At 45.6% G+C, this 15943-nt stretch overlaps 1 protein-coding gene across 9 annotated transcripts in view; it reads right to left on the bottom strand.

The window, feature by feature from the left end:
* TIAM2 (TIAM Rac1 associated GEF 2) overlaps positions 1-15943 on the bottom strand; it is a 352591-nt gene that overhangs the window by 280888 nt on the left and 55760 nt on the right. For 7 of the 9 annotated variants that reach the window (XR_007519667.1, XM_049904295.1, XM_049904354.1 and 4 more), the window contains exon 1: positions 13311-13509. The exons of 1 other annotated variant lie outside the window; for it this stretch is intronic. The gene's annotated coding sequence lies outside the window, so the exon portion shown is untranslated. Of the gene's footprint in view, positions 1-13310; positions 13510-13665; positions 13688-15943 lie in introns of those variants that run through there. One more of the 9 variants, XM_049904327.1, reaches the window with a different exon arrangement.

Raw genomic sequence — 15943 nt, 5'->3', positions numbered from 1 at the left:
TTTGTGCCCATTCCAAAGATAGATGATCCAACAGAATGAGGAAATTATCCCACACGAGTAAAATTTTGCTGAAGATCATTCAAAAGCTGTTGTAGCAGTACATTGAGGAACTGCCTGAAATTCAAGCTGGATTCAGAACAGGATGTGGAATGAGGGATATCACTGCTGATGTCAGATGGATCTTGGCTGAAAGCAGAGGATACCAGAAAGATGTTTACCTGTGTCTTATTGATTAAGCAAAGACATTTGACTGTGTGGATCACAACAAACTATAGATAATATGGCAAAGAAAGAGAATTCCAGAACACTCAGTTGTGCTCATGAGGAGCCTTTACATAGATCAAGAGGTAGTTATTCAAACAGAACAAGGGGATACTGTGTAGTTTAAAATCAGGAAAGGTGTGTGTCAGGGTTGTATCCTTTCACCATACCTATTAAATCTGTATGCTGAGCAAATATATGAAGAAGAACACGGCATCAGGATCGGAGGGAGACTCAATGACCTGCATTATGCAGATGACACAACCCTACTTGCTGCAAGTGAAGAGGACTTGAAACACTCACTGATGAAGCTCAAAGACTACAGCTCAGTATGGATTACACCTCAACATAAAGAAAACAAAAATCCTCACAACTGAACCAATAAGCAACATCATGATAAATGGAGAAAATATTGAAGTTGTCAAGGATTTCATGTTACTTGAATCCACAGTCAACACCCATGGAAGCAGCAGCCAAGAAATCAAATGACACACTGCATTGGGCGAATTTGCTACAAAAGAGCTCTTTAAAGTGTTAAAAAGCAAAGATATCATTTTAAGGACTAAGGTGTGCCTGACCCAACCCATGGTGTTTTCGACTCCCTCATATGCATGAGAAAGCTGGGCAGTGAATAAAAAAGACCGAAGAATTGATGCCTTTGAATTATGGCGTTGGCAAAGAATACTGAATATACCATGGACTACCAAAAGAACGAACAAACAAATTTGTCTTGAAGAAGCAGCCAGAATGCTCCTTAGAAGCAAGGATGGCGACACTTTGTCCCACATACTTTGGACATGTTATCAGGAGGGGCTAGTTCCTGGAGAAGGGCATCATGCTTGGTTAAGTAGAGGGTCAGCAAAAAAGAGGAAGACCCTCAACGAGATGGACTGCCACAGTGGCTGTAACTATGGGCTGCAGTATAATAACAGTTGTGAAGATGGTGCAGGACTGTTTCATCTTGATGTACACAGGGTCCCTATGAGCCAGAGCCATCTCGACGGCATCTAACAACAACAACAGGTGGACTTTTCATCTTGAAAAGTGAATATGCACTAAATTGGGGCAAGGGTCTGGCTGGGGGTACCTGGAGGGGAACCTTTTAGCTAATTACCTGAATAATGTGTTTGGCTCACAAACAACACCTGGCATAGCCTCTGCTCATTTATTCACTTCTTTAGGATTTATAAGTATACAGGGATACACTGCAGTGACGATGAGCTGAAGGGCAAAGCCTTACTCATCTCCTGGCACACTCCCTAATACAAGCACCTGCATGCTCGCATATACCTGCAAAAGCTTATCTAATAACCAATAACCGAGACACAAGACTTGAAAAGCAGACATGAGATCTTAATTTAAGGTGATTTCTGAAATTTTCTTGGACCCCTCACTGTCACTGTGACACCGTAGGTACCTGCCCCTACAGAGCAACTGAGGGTGCATTTGAGGCCACGTCACACTACCTTACAAGAAAAAACCAGTCATAGCCCCCGAACTCCTATCTTTATAGACATTACTAACCCCTTCTACTCGTTCGGAGCCCTGGTGGTGCAGAGGTGAAACATTCAGCTGCTAACCAAAAGGCTGACAGTTTGAATCCACCGGTTGCTCCTTGGAAACCCTCTGGGGCAGTTCTACTCTGTCCTACAGGGTTGCTATGAGTCGGAATCGGCTTGACAGCCACGGGTTTCCATTCGTTTGGATATAACCAAAAATGAAATGCATTTTGAATTTCATAGACCTCTACTCTATAATTGTTTTGTTTATAGTTAATATAGGTTGATAGACTTTGAGAATGTCAGTTGTTTCCTTTTAAAACAATGATTAACAGAAACATCACAGTTATTTATAATATAAAGACAGGACACAGCTATGTTTCCTCTTCTATAAATAAAGGGGTGAACTAGATCCTTTCTGAGGTTCCTTTCAGCTCAAATAACGTATATGGTTTCCTCAGGTCCCCTACTCACACCTGATGAAGAAAAGGTCTATTTATTTGAGCACAGATGGTACAATCTGCTCTAGCCAACATAACAAGCTCCAGTTGTAGGCAGATTCTCTATACAGCTGTGCATTCCTTTGGGCAGACTATGAAGTACACAAGCCAAGAAGCTGTATCAGTGTTATTTATATAAGGAGGCTTTGTGGTGCAATGGTTAAGTGCTCAGCTACTAACTGGAAGGTCAGCGATTCAAACCCACCAGCCGCTCCTCGGGAGAAAGATGTGGCAGTCTGCTTCCAGAAAGATTTACAGCCTTGGAAACGCTATGGGGCAGCTCTGCTCTGTCCTATAGGGTCACTCTGAGTCGGAATTGACTCAATGGCAATGGGTGGGTTATTTAAATATTTTCTTAAAGTTTGTCATGTTACTGCACACAAAAAGATAACTGTATTTTTACATTTTGAAATGATTCAAGAACTTTAAGTGCACTCTATAAAAGTTTAAAGGTTCTCCTTTGGATGAGGGAAAAATTATTATGAGGTGTTATTTAATGTCAACAATAAAACATGTATGTGTCCGTCCATTGTCAGAACTACCTGCTTATTGATTTGCTGAAAATTCCAAGCACTAGCTGCCAACTCTGAATACTCCATTCGAGTTTTAGTGAGTTTTCTAGCTAATGAGAGTTGCTGAGCCATCAAAATTCAGCTTCAGTGACAGCTCTTCAGAAAACGCCACGCTGCAATGGCATCCGCTTCTCAACGCATACCAAGGTTCCAGCGACGTCAGCCATTCTTCCGGATTTAGTTTCCTTACACATTTCAACTAGTGGCTGGAGCGGAACTTAGGACTATCTGACTTAGTGTCGTTCCTAAATGTCTGAAGACAGGTAAGTTTAAAATTTCAGTTATATGGAGAGCTGAACTGGAGCCCTGGTGGTTAAGAGGTCAGGCTGCTAACCAAAAGGTCAGTAGTTCGAATCCACCAGCCGCTCCTTGGAAACCCTATGGGACAGTTCTATTCTGTCGTAAAGGGTTGCTCTGAGCTGGAACTGAGTTATCGGCAATGGGTTTGTTTTTTTTGGAACTGGAACTAAGCATAGCGCTGCCTGTCAATACTTCTTAGGAAATGGGCTGTGTTGAAGAGAGAAAAATGCTTCTTCAATGATAGTTGTTATGAAATTGATGTTTCTTAGTAGGTTAAAATTTTCCCTACTATTTTTCATGTTAATGTTTTAATTAATACACGTAACAAAATTTTCTTTAGAGAATAGATTTTTTCTTTAAAAGCAGTTCCTGTCAAACACGAATTGTGGATCTGTGTGAAATAAGGAAAACTGTACTGCATTCGGGAGTCCCTGGGTGGTGCACAGGTTAAGAGCTTGACTGCTACTTGGAAGGTTGGAGGTTCAAACCCACCCAGAGGTACCTCAGAAGACAGTCCTGGAGATCTGCTTCTGAAAATCCTACAGAGTGCAGTTCTACTCGGCACACACGGAGTCCCCATAAGTTAAAACTGACTCAGTGGCAACTGGTTTGGGTTTTTTGGGGGGGAGCTGTATTTATATGTGAATGACCTATAAATCTTTTGCCTGACAAATGAACTAACGTGATTAGGTCCTCATGACTCTGATAGGTGTCGTGCAGTGGAAAGACATGTGAAAAGAGATCTGGGTTCCACTCCCCACTCTCCCTCTCTAAGCTGAGTGCCCTAAGAGGGCAAGTCTCACTTCCACTAGGGCAGAGTTTCTCCAGGTATGATCAAAGCACCCCAAGCAACACCTGGTATGCTTGGTTAAATGCAGATCTTGGGCCTCACCTTAGACCTCCTGAATCACGATCTGAGAGTGAGTTCCAGGAATCTGTATTTTAACGGGTTCCCAAGTGATACTGGAAACCCCGGTGGCGTAGTGGCTAAGAGCTACGGCTGCTAACCAAAGGGTCAGCAGTTCAAATTTGCCAGATGCAAACTGGAAACTCTATGGGGCAGTTCTACTCTTTCCTACAGGGTTGCTATGAGTCCGTGGCAGTGGGTTTTTTTTTTAAGTGATATTTCTGTAGCCGCAAGTCGGAGAACCACCATCGCTGGCTCCGGTCTGTTCACTTGGAAGAGATGGTAACAAGGCTGGGCTGATACTCCTAAATTCCCTCTGGCTCCTCTTTACAATCTGCCTTATCAAGACTCAGCAACACCATCGTTTTGCCAACACTCTCACAGTACACTTTAACATCTACCAAAGGTGACCACTTTGTTCTACATACATGCTATACCTGCCCATCTCTCCACATTCCCACCTTCACCACCTCCATGAAGGCAATTACCTTATTTCAGCTTCGTTCTCAGCTTCAACACTGAACACTCCCCCCAGTTCCCTAGGCCTTGAAATTTATATTACCCACTAAGGTCACAGATAACAGCGTACCGGCAGGGCCTAATGACTCATTCTGGATTTACCAACACAATGTTTTCACAAGCCCTGCCCTCCTTACTACAAAAAAACCGTTGTCATCGAGTTAATTCTAACTCATAGCAACCATACAGGACAGAGTGGAACTGCTCCATAGGGTTTCCAAGGCTGTAATCTTTACAGAAGCAGAATGCCACATCTTTCTCCATCAGAGTGGCTAGTAGGTTCAAACCACCAACATTTTGGTTAGACTGTGAGTACTTAACCACTGTACTCCCAGGGCTCCCTGCCTCCTTATTAGTGCTGGGTAATGGTTACCTACTACCTAGTTATGTCCAAACATCAGTGAGCATAAAAGCGTATTACATATACATAATTTTAACTTTTTTATAATTTTATCTTCTCTCTTATATGCTATTGTTGCATTGAAACATTAAATTTAATCACTGAAAGGATTCCTAAAAATCAATTTGTCAATGTGACTCCCTTAACCTGCCAATTTTACAAATTAAGAAACGGAAACCCAAAGGGAATTTAATGTTTTATTCAAGATCACACAGATATTTTTTGCAAAACTACCCCAAACCCAGAATGGATGGTGCCTACCAGATTAATATCTCTGTTGGGACAAACACCAAGCACAATTCAATCAAACACATACAAGTATTTTTCAAATAGTTCATCCTTTGTTGTCTACCAGAATGAAGAAAAGTACCAAACCAAACCTGCTGCCATCAGTTGAATCCAGTTCACAGTAGACACTGATAAAAGCCCAAAACATCTCAAATGACAAACTTCATGGGTTGATTGCTTTTATATAATTAATTGAGGAATCCAACTGGGAGAGGGTACAGACACAAACCACCACCACACAGATGAGGTGGCCATGGAAAGGATGGACCAGGAGATGGTGAGGAGGGAGTGATTGCTTTTTAAGAGAAAATGAGGGGTCAGAAAAGGGTCAGGGAAAGTTTCGAGAGGATGACATCTGAGCAGACCCTGGAGTCTGAGGAAACCAGCACACTCCAGTCATAATAAGAAAATTTCAATGTACAAGAGAATGAAAAAAGTGGCCTGTAACAGCTGGAAGCTAGGCATTTAGTATTTCAAATCCCCAGGGTGGATGGGTTTCAGTGGAGCTTCCAGACTAAGACAGACTAGGAAGAAAGATCTGGCAAACTACTTCAAAAATCAGCCAGTGAAAACCTTATGGGTCACAACGGAACATTATCCAACTCACTTGCTTTGGCCGCATAATCAGGAGGGCTCAATCACTAGAGGAAGATATCATGTTTGGTGAAGCAGAGGGCCAAAGAAGGTGCAGGAGACCCTTGGTGAGATGGGCTGGCACAGAAGTTCAATAGTGACAATGAGACTCTACCATGCTGGCAATCATGAGGCAGACACAGGAATGGGCAACATTTTGTTCTATCGTACATAAGGTCACCGTGAGTTGGAGTCAAGTCAATGGCAGCTAACAACAACAACAAAGTAGGGGTTGGATGTATATATAATGAACGAATTCAGTGAGATTTTTTATTTTCTTTTAAATCTGGTGTAAAATGAAGTTATTTGCCCAGATGATATGCAATGCAGTTCCTAACAGTAAGTTCAACAGACCGTTGTCAAGGGACAGTTACCATGGACAACTATGGTTTCACAGGAGATTGTTATTTTCCAGATGGAAAACACAAAACTGACAAGTCAAATGGGAAAATATTTTGGTTTCTGATTCAGCAAACATTCAAGGCTTCATGTCCTCATACAGTGCATACTGATTCCAGAAGTTTCAAACGCCACCAACACAAATGATAGCTCACTTTGGTATATTTCAGATGTATTCTTTCTCAGTTTCTGTTCATTGGTACAAATACCCTCTTTTGAATGGGCAGTAAATTCCATTTTTAAACCATCTTCATGGTTGTCTCAGACATGTAAGATAAGTACGAGCATTATTCAGCCAACTACTACCTTAGCATGAGGCCTGAAGAGGAAACTTAGTACGAAGGATTTGGTCCTCGGTTATGAGAAGACAGTTTTATTTTATCCCTAAGGAAACTAAGGCCATCAAATGTTTAGGTGACTTGCCAAATAAGTAAAAGATGGGTCCTACACTAGACTCTATACCTATAAATACCCAGTATATTGGCACTGCTACTACTCCACACCTTAGGAAAGAGGGACAAACCTTCATTTATTTTAATTTTTACTCTTTATTACTGGTAAAGTCTGTATGAAGAGTCACATACATACTACTCAACCATAAAGAGAAATGAAATACTGATCCGTGCTACAGCATGGATGAACCTCAAAAACCTTGTTTAGTGAAAAAAAATCAATCACAAAAAGACAAATATTGTATGAACTCACTTCCATGAAATAACAAGACCAGGCACATGTATAGAGACCACAGTTTATTAGTGGTTAACAGGGGCGGGAGGGGAGAACAGGGAGTTTTTGTTTAATGAGTGTTGGTTTATGGTGATGGGAAGTTTGCAGCGATTATGGATGATGATGGTACAACATGATTAATGTAATTGATATCACTAAACTGTACAGCTGAAAAATGTTGAATCAGCAAATGTTATGCTCTATATATTTGTACAATTTTTAAAAGAAGAGTCAAATATTTGGGGTCTCTCAACTTCATAATCATGGTATTACCATTAGAAACAACTTCCATTAACACTTCATGTATTCTCACAATCAAGAGTGCCCACTAAGGTGCCATGTTGGAGCTAGAAGGGTACAAACATGAAGTAAGGAAGCACTCCCATGGGATGGGGGCAATCAGCAACAATGAAATATTGCATGAGGACTGCAACACCATACAGACCACGCAAGGACTAGTGTTTGAGAAGCACAAGCAGGAGGGCTTCACACTCAGAAGGGAAGGCTTTGCTGAGTCTTGAGGTATGACTAGGAGTTTGCCAAACAGGGAAGAGCCATGGAAGAAAACTCCAGATGGAATGGTGTGCAGAGGCATGGCAAAAGGAAAGACCACAGCTGTCCTCTGCCACACCAACCCCCAGCTCCATTCTGTGGTGAGCATCCCTACTTGATATACTTTGAGGTAGCCAGGTCACACAGACAGACAGACAGAAAGAAAAAAAAAAGAGGTGAGGAAAGGGAAAATGAAAGGAAGGAGGGAGGGAGGGGAAAGAAGAAACTCTTACTGAATTCTTTCAATGGGGCAGGCATGGTTCTAATATGTTAATTAATTCAGTAATCTCTCAACTCTCAAAACGGCCTTATGAAAAAGGCACTACCATCATCCTTCTTTTAAAGGCAAAAATCCTGAGGCACAGAATGTTCATTACTAAGCTAAAACCTATTCTGAGTTATAAAATATTGCATGAAAACCCAACAGCCTATGTAAAGGCGATGGGAAAAACTTCCCAGTTTGAGGGAAGTTTTACAAGCTTAGTTACTATGCCCATTTTCCAAACAACTAATGACAAGAGAAACTTCAAAATCCCCGAGTTGCATCCTGTTCCCCAATGCAAAGAAATCACTTAGTGTAAGGGGAACACTAGGAGAACCAGGTCCAAAAGACATATTCAGAAACCTAACTGGGAATTTAAAAGAAACCTTGTAATCCGACGCCATGAAGACACAATGAAAGCTCCAGTCCAGATTCTGTTACTCAATCTACAAACTTCATAGATGGAAACAAAGCAGACCAGTTTCCAGCTGGACAGAATGCCTGGAGAGGAGCAGGCTGGATCCCAGCGTACAAGATCCAAGACAGGAAATGTGTGTTCTTGGTGAGGAACCTGCCGAGGGGCCCACCTTTGTCAGCTCGCTTCAACAGTCAGTGGGAGGGCTCAAGATGGGGCACTTTTTGTTCTCTTTTAAAATTATGAACAAACATAAAAAATTTTTTAAACAACTTTCAAATTCTAGATTGTTTCTACAAAAATCCTTTATTCATGTACGCTTATAGGCATGTTAATAGTAAAGTTAGGATGGAGTAGTGGAAGGAACATGCAGTCAGAGAGGCCTGGGTTCAAATCTCAGCTATGCTCCTTAATAACTGTGTGAACTTGGGTAAGGGGCCCCCCATTCCTCAACCTCCTCCTTCTGAGTTGCTAATATCAGTGAAGTGCCTGGGTGTTACCTGAACTTCTCTTGGCTCTCCACAGTCTCTCCATCACCAAGGCCATTCCCTTAAGCCTGCTTTGGATGGCAGGAATCTTTCCCCCTCTCTGTTACTATTACCCTATCACCACAGTCTTCGATCATTTTCACTGTCACAGTTGATTTTCTTACCTCCAATCTTGCTTCCTTAAATCTACCCACGACAATCTGGAGAGGAACTGACCAAAAATGCAAGCCTGATCTACCACTCTTGCTTAAAATGTCAGTAATATGCTTTTATGTGACTTGCCTTTTTTCTCTACTTGAAACACGCTCTCTCACTGGCTATTCTGTCCAGAGCTTAATATGGTCCTTGCCAAAGTGGAGGGGCTGGATGAGGGACAGTCATTTAAGAAGCTTCGGTTTCCTCTGCATTCCACAAAAGCTTTGTTGCTGTATTCACAGAAAGAAAGGTGACGATGTATACAGAGCCTAGCACAGTGCCTGGTAGGTGCTTACAGTCACAGGTTATAACTCTTATCCTTACTATTCAGTGTACCAAAGTTGGAAACCCTGGTGGCTTAGTGGTTAAGAATTTGCTGTTTAACCAAAAGTTTGGCAGTTTGAATCCACCAGGCGCTCCTTGGACACCCTATGGGGCAGTTCTACTCTGTCCTATAGGGTCACTGTGAGTCAGAATCGACTGGATGACAATGGGTTTGCTTTTTTGGGGGGGGTACCAAAGTTTGCACAGGGCTTCCATACACGTGACCTCATTCTATCCTTCTAACAACTCTGAGAGGATGAGATTATAAGAGGAAAGAGACATTTGCAGAATCAAGGTTGGTTTTTAGACAGGCTTATTGGTTCCAAATACTGAGTTTTTCCATTATGCCTTTCTGTCAAGAGTTCTGGCTCCTTTTATAGAAAATAATATAGAAAGGAACAAGAATGATTTTTCCGATATCGTATCAAATGTGTTTGAATATGATACAGTTACTAAGCATCTCTTCCATAATGTTTACATAATACTTTTTTACTGCACTTGGGGAATAGCAACCAGTGGGCCAAATTCCACTATAATGGACTCTAACGGACTTTGGTCTGTGCTGTATCCAATAATTACTTTCAATAAGTAAGCTATCTATCAACCTGTTCATTCATTCATCCCTTCATTCGCCAAACATTTATCACGTGCCTACTTCACATAGGGCATTGTGTTTGGTGCTGGGGCTCTTCTCTTTCCCTGAGATTTTAAAATTTTTGCCTACATCTTCAAGACTTCCCAACTGAAGCCAACGACGGAAGATAAAGAATGGAGTTCCTTTAGGCACTTGAATAGACGGTAATGAACAAGGAGTCAGGAAACCGGAGCATTCACCCCGGCTGTGGGCCTGCATAAGATCTGTGATTCTAAACCTGTCTCTGGTACTCAGTTTCTTCACCGATAAAATAGGAGAATTGGCCCCTATGATCTCTAAAGTTACTCCAGTGCTATGAATTCTACAGCTTCCAGGATTCCACCTACCTGCCAAGTCCTTTTGTCATCTACAAGTAGAGTTTTATATCATAATTTCATATATTCTTGTAAGATGGTGCACATATTTATTGTAGCTGGAAAGATACCTCCAGGTTTCCCCATGAATTGTTAGAAGTAGGTGGCACAAATCGCTAAGCAGTGCACTGCTAACCGCACGATGTGCCTCGGAAGGAAGGCCTTGTGGTCCGCTTCTGAAAGGTCAAAGTCTTGAAACCCTATGGAGGAGGGCAGTTCTACTCTGCACACATGGGGTCACCGTGAGTCGGAATCAACTAACAACAACAAAGGTTTGTTTTAATCACATAGAAATTTGGAACATTTTTAAGGCTCTTGCACCAATTTGACTTGCAAATTGCTCCTATGTAAAAAATGAATTTTTCATGTATAAATTGTGATCTTAAGTGCTCATCTCATTGGATAACCTAAATGAATAAGAGTCCAAATCCTTTTTCTTACTTTAATTCCGTGGCTTGTCACTTCAGGATGACTTAAATTACTGTTCAAGAAATAGCACTTTAACCCAATTTACTAATAACAACACATGTGTATGTGAGCAAACCGCTTACAGCCTTATTTTCCAGTGACTTGCATCCTTGCCTCTCTCAGCAAGTCACAATTCCGTATGTAAAAACCACAGCATCTCAAACAGCCGTCAGCTGAGGGGCCCACCACATGCTGGGACAGATCCCTGATTGCCACCCATGAATTCACACCCCCAGAGTCTTCCATGTAATCAAGAAGACATCTAAAGATCACCTGAACAACCAGGCATGAGAGCAAACCAAAGCACATTCCTCTGTATTGCCTTATATGAAAAACCTACCCCTAGACTTTTGCTTCTGTCTAGAGCTCCTGTTGAAATAACTCCTTTCATTTCTCACTCATTCTAGGAACCTTTATTGTCAGTCACTGTAATGGGTGCTGACCACAGTGGTGGGGAGAAACCGAGGCAGGGTCACCATCAGCCTATACTGTGCCTTTGGGTGAATTACAAAGGATGCCCCCTTCCAGTGGAGAAGAGTGCACCAGGGGCTTGGCAAGTGGAGTGCGAATTGGATTTCTGCTCCCTGGACAGAGCGTCCTTGTGCTGTGAGCAACCTGCACAACTGTACATGGCAGCACAGCCAGCTGTGCAAATAAAAACATGCCCTAATAGAGGCATTGACTACTAGAGGAGGAAGAGCTTAACTCTGCCAAGAGATAAAAGGGAAGGACAGCTTCCTGGCGAAGGAACTTGACTGACACTTGAAGGATGTGTGGGTAAGCAACAGATGGACACATGGAGTTAGAACATTGCAAGCAGAATGTGCATCCCTTGCAGACAACGGCCTGGAAATGACAACTTGCAAGTGGTCTGATATGTCTGCAGAAGGCAATGTGTGCCTATGCGTGCACGCGTGTGTGTAAGGAGGGAGGGTGTGGGGAGGCCTGGGGAACAGACAGTAGATGAGGCTGGAAAGACAGGCAGGGGCCAGACTCGGAAGGCTCTTCCATGGCACGTGAGGGTGTTGAAACCTGACTCTGAGATCATTAGGGGCGTGTTTTACCACTGTGAATAAAAGTTTTCTTCAGTTATACCTTGCCATGTTTTTTTTTAAATCTCCATCTATCACAAAAATCTCCGATACCCTAAAACAAGTTTTATTATCCTATAAATTGAGCAGGTAAAATCCGATGACAAAGAAATTTGTTTTTAGAATTGCACCAATCTTGACATTCCACCTTTTAAATAGAAAAAGCCTAAAGACTATCAGGAAATATTTTAAAGTGCACATATACACAGGCTGTATTTGTCATTCCCAGATTATAAGCCCAGCAATGGGCACTTTTTGTGCAGAGCCTAGATCTGAGCGATTTATAGCATATGGGCGACTCATTTTAAAAACGACTTAAACCTGTCTGAAAGGCAGCTGGAGCTAGCCAGATGCTAGCTTTTAAATAAGTGTGCTGGGTGCATTTGGGGAAGAGGAGGTGGAGTGGGTTAGCAAACAGGAGAAGAGATCCCTGAGACCTCCAGCACAGAGTACACGCCTTATCACAATCCAAGGCTGCCTGGAAGATCCCGAGGGTCACTAGGCGGCTCGCTGCAGAAGGCAGGAAAACCTCCCCCGAGTGGCATTATCTTCAGGATGAAGCAGCCTCTCCTTCCCCCCAATTAAAGTTACCCTCTTTTTCTATTTAAAAGAAAAAAAAAAAGGTAAAGTGCAGGCATGGGAGCTCATTAGGGTTAAGTTTCGCGGTTTCTTAACGATAAAAATACCTCCTGCAATCTTACCCCCACACCTTCAGGCGGCTGTCAGCATGCAGTTGTTGGAAGAATGGACTATTTTTTCAAAACTGTGTTTGCTAAAGACATCCAGGGGGACACAGTGTGTCGGCTTTCACAGAACTTGGCACTTCAACCTTCCCAGAAGTCCGAGTCGGTCAAGGATGGCAGCGGCTGTCACGGCTGCTTCCTGCAGGACCTGTGTCCCCTCCCTCGCCCCCGCCCCCGGGGGATTGTGCAGGGACCACATGCGGCCGGACACCCAGCGGACGCAGCCGGCCCCTGCTCCCCGCCCTGGCCGGCCCGGCGGGCGCCCCCTCTGCACCCCGAGCGCGTCGCGGTGGGGCGAGGACCGAGCTTTTCCGGAAGCCAGGGCGCCGCCTGCTCCCCGAGTCGGAGGGGGGGGTCGGCCGGCGATCACTTCTCCCCCGAGGGGTCGCGGGCGGCGCGACCGGGCCCTCCTCTCCAGGGGCTTTGGAGGAGTTGCCTCTCCGGCCCGGCTGCGCGCCGAGAAAATGAAAGCGCCAGGGCGCGGCCTCCCGGGGGACCTGGGATCCGCAGCCCAGACCCCCGTCGCCTCCCCAAGCAAGGAGGGCGTGGGTGAAGAGTTGCGAGATGGAGAAGTTCTCCCGAGACGCGGCCCCGCCGCAGGGAGGGCGCCGAGGGGAGCGCAGCGCCCGGAGCCCGCCGGGTGGGGGACAGGGGACCCCCGGCGGCTCGGCGCTCCCCACCTGTCTGCCGCCGCGTACCCCGAACCCCAACGGGCCGACGCGGCCACCGCGCCCAGTGTGCTGACGCGGAGCCACCTCACCTGGGTCGCGCGGTCGTTCCCCGGGTACAGCGGCCGACGACCGCGCCTCTCCTGCGCCCGCGCGCCGCGCCCCTCAGCGCCCGGCCACAGCTGGAGAAGTTCCCCAGTCACTGTGTGCTCTGCCCGGCGCGGGGCGCCGGCTCTAGCGGCCAGGCCACGGTCCCCTCGGCTGCGCGCAGCTCCGGAGGCGGCGAGTGCGGCAAAGAACCCTTCCTCCTGCTGCTCACCCCGCCTCCGCCCCACCCTCTGCACCCACCCCACCCACCCACCCACCCGAGCCCACCCCCGAGCCCGCCACGCGCCAATCCCCGGCGGCGTGGCGCCCGGCAAGCCAGGCCCCGAGCGCCCGCCGAACCTCGCGCCAAGCTCCTGCCCGGATGGCCTCCTCCTGCGCTTTCTTTGGGACAATCCAACTAAGGAAAACACCAACTCAACGAACAGGGAGAAAGCACCTACTACGAGCTGGGCGCGCTGCCTGGCGTGAGTTTACAGGAGAGGACGTGTAGGTGGTACCAAGAGGGGAGGCAGGCATGATCTCTCCAGCAGTGGACGCTACTCATCTTTACCCACCGCCGCCACCACCAAAAAATAATAGTTCTGAGAAAAAAATAAAAAATAGTTCTGAGAGAAAGAGTAAAAACGGTGATGGCATAAAGGCGGAGGTGACACTTGAATTGGGACTAACAAGCCGGTAGAAATGGGACACTGCAGGGTTTATTCCAGAACCTGAGTAATTCCGTGGGGGCAGGGAAGGGAGGTGGGAGAGGAGGCCAAGGAGAAGCAGGAATTAAGGCTGCCCGGGGTGCTGAGTTGCTGGAATCATTGTCCTTGTTCCTACAAGGCTGGACCAGGCGTGAAGGGAGGGATTGGAGATGTCCTCTCTGCGTTAGAAGCGGGTCCTCCAAGAAACAGGCGCCAGGGCAGCGTTAACCGTGAAAAGATTTTATTAGGGCAAATGGTTGCGGAGATAACCGAAGAGGGAGCGAGAAAGGCTGGGCAAAGCGGTCAGACCTTACAAAGCCTGATGGCAGTGAAGAGAGTGAAGAAAGGAAGACTGGGTGGGACCACCCTAAGCTCCCTGCCTTCTGAGGGCAGTTCAGTAAGTTTACTGGTGGGTCCTGCAGCTGAAGTCGCCGTCAAAGGAATCTAGGTTTCCCTGGGACCCTGCCTCTCCCAGTCAGGGGCCGGGTGCAGCCAGCGGGAAGCAAACACAGGTACAAGAGCAGCGATCTCCAGAGTGCAGCAGCTCCAGGTCAGCGAAACACCTGATAGTAAGAGACTGTGGGACATCTGGGAGGAGCACTCTGGGATCTGCCACAGTCTAAAAGACAAATGGAATCACTTTTCCCCCAACACTTCCACAGTACAAAAATGAGGCCGCAAAGTGTTGCTATGATCAGACAGACCCAACTCTCCACCCTGGACCACCAAGGGGGCTCTGTCCTCGCTGAACTAGTGACTGCCCCTTCTCACCACATGCACTCCCTTGGTCCTGTCTCCCCACCTTCACACCCACAGCTCTACCTGTGAAAACACCTCTCACTCCCACTCACCCTTCAGAACTCAAGAATCACCTCCCAGGAGGAGCCTTGTCCCTTACTTCTGCCACAGACCTACCACAGTGGATTCGTGTGTGTTTAGCTTGCTTCTTGTATTGCATTTCTCACTGTTTTACGTTTGTTTTTTGTTTTGTTTTTCTCATTACAAAATATGTTCATTGCACAAACCTGGAAAAATACATGCAACCCTGATTTCTCCAATTCCTCCAGTCTTCTTGGGACACCTTCCCTTGATACTCAAGTAATCAGAGTCAGAGCTCTCATCCTATGGTATTATTCTGGGTCCAATCAGAAGAAAGAGACCACAGAGTAATTTAAACATGGGACATTTAATATAAAGAATTATTAAACACAGGATTGCCTAGTAAGAAGTAAAGAGAACTCAGAAGAAAACAGGAATAGCAGAATAAGAATATAAGGAGTAGCCACTACCTCTAGGGCTGAGATAGAACACCCAAGGAGCCCCTCCTTCCCCAGGGCTGAGGACCTCAACAGGGAGGATACAGCCATGGCCCCATGAGTGGCAAAGTAGTCACAAAGATGCCATGCCAGTGGAGCCTGTTGGAAATCCACTCTCTAGTGTGTGGAGAAGGATTCCCTAACTGAAAGGTTGAAGATTCAAGTCCACCCAGAGGCACTCTGAAGAAATTTGAAGGTCTGGAAATCTACTTCCAAAAATCAGCCATTGGAAACCTTATGGAGTGCAGTTCTACTCTGACACATATGGCGTCACCATGAGTCAGAATTGACTTGACGGCAACTAGTTAGGGTGCAGGGAAAGCTGTTCGCAGAGAGATGTCTCAATGGAGGCACTTCCCTACAAGACCACCTGAAGAGGGAGGTGGGCTGCTGGGAGGAGCTACTGGCTCCTGGGTTCTGCTGTGTACTGCAGGATCCTGGAGCCAGAGACGCCACAAACGCTTTGGGAGCCTGCGGAGTAAGAACACCAGAACGAGGAGGCAAAACCCTGTCTTCTTGCAGTGTCTCTCTCCTGCCCTCTACTGAGACAGCTTAACATCAAGCCAGCTGGCAAAGGAAGTTATTGAAAGGGCCCAGATCCATTTTCACAGGGAA

The sequence above is a fragment of the Elephas maximus genome, chromosome 1 (assembly GCF_024166365.1).
Source record: "Elephas maximus indicus isolate mEleMax1 chromosome 1, mEleMax1 primary haplotype, whole genome shotgun sequence".
NCBI lineage: Eukaryota > Metazoa > Chordata > Mammalia > Proboscidea > Elephantidae > Elephas > Elephas maximus.
This window is presented reverse-complemented; position numbering and strand designations above follow the sequence as displayed.